The following is a 991-nucleotide window of genomic DNA, read 5'->3' on the forward strand; positions in this document are numbered from 1 at the left end:
CAAAGTCTAATTTTTCAAATCATTTGTTTGATAATTCTTTAATTCTAAAGAAATGAGTGAACACAGAGATCAACCCATTAAGACCCTTCAGGATTACCTCCACCCTACACGCACAGCCACACTATCATACATCATAATTCAAACTAATACTCACCAACTGGATTTTGAAACAGGGATGATACAGTTACTCCCTACTTTTCATGGCTTGAAAAATGAAAATCCATATGTGCACATTAGGGAGTTTGAGGAAGTAGTTGTGACTTTTCATAGTCAAAATGTAATTGATGACATTGTGAGACTTAAGTTCTTTCCTTTCTCTTTCAAAGATAAAGCTAAGAATTGACTATACTCACTGAGACCAAGATCTATTGGGTCATGGAATGAGTTGACTCAGGTCTTCTTTAATAAATATTTTCCCCAACATAAGACCAACAATTTAAAAAAGCAAATCTCCACCTTTCTAGAAAAAGATAGTGAGACTTTGTATCAGTCTTGGGAGAGATTTAAGGAGTTGTTGAGTATGTGTCCTCTCCATGCATATGAGAATTGGTGCTTAGTGAGCTATTTTTATGAGGGCCTTACACTTAGAGAGTGTCAATTGTGGAGATGATGTGTAATGGTGAGTTTTTACAGAAAGCTCCTGATGATGCCATGGAATACCTCAATGAGCTTGCTGAAAAAGCTCATACTTGGACTGGACCTAGTGCTACTGAGAGAAAAAATAGCTCACAACCTGTAGCAAACCCAAATTGTGGTCAAATTTACCATCTCAGGGAAGAGGATAACCTAAAGGCTAAGGTTGAGATGCTCACTAGGAAACTAGAGATGTTAAAGACTAAGGACTTAAAGCCAACACACGTGGCTAATCATACAGAGTATTTTGGACCATGTTTTATGTGTAGCGAGGTAGATCACCTTGCCCAAGAGTGTCCCACATTTGTTGAGATGAGAGGGGTGTATAAGGAACAATATAATGCATTAGATATGTACA

General features: G+C 37.5%; 1 non-coding gene across 1 annotated transcript; it reads right to left on the minus strand.

Annotated features, from left to right (window-relative positions):
* Positions 1-433: 433 nt before the first annotated feature.
* On the minus strand, positions 434-540 carry LOC122314581. The gene has a single exon (XR_006243801.1). It is a non-coding gene; the product is annotated as a small nucleolar RNA R71 (small nucleolar RNA).
* Positions 541-991: the final 451 nt, after the last annotated feature.

Source organism: Carya illinoinensis, chromosome 6 (assembly GCF_018687715.1).
Source record: "Carya illinoinensis cultivar Pawnee chromosome 6, C.illinoinensisPawnee_v1, whole genome shotgun sequence".
NCBI classification, from domain to species: domain Eukaryota; kingdom Viridiplantae; phylum Streptophyta; class Magnoliopsida; order Fagales; family Juglandaceae; genus Carya; species Carya illinoinensis.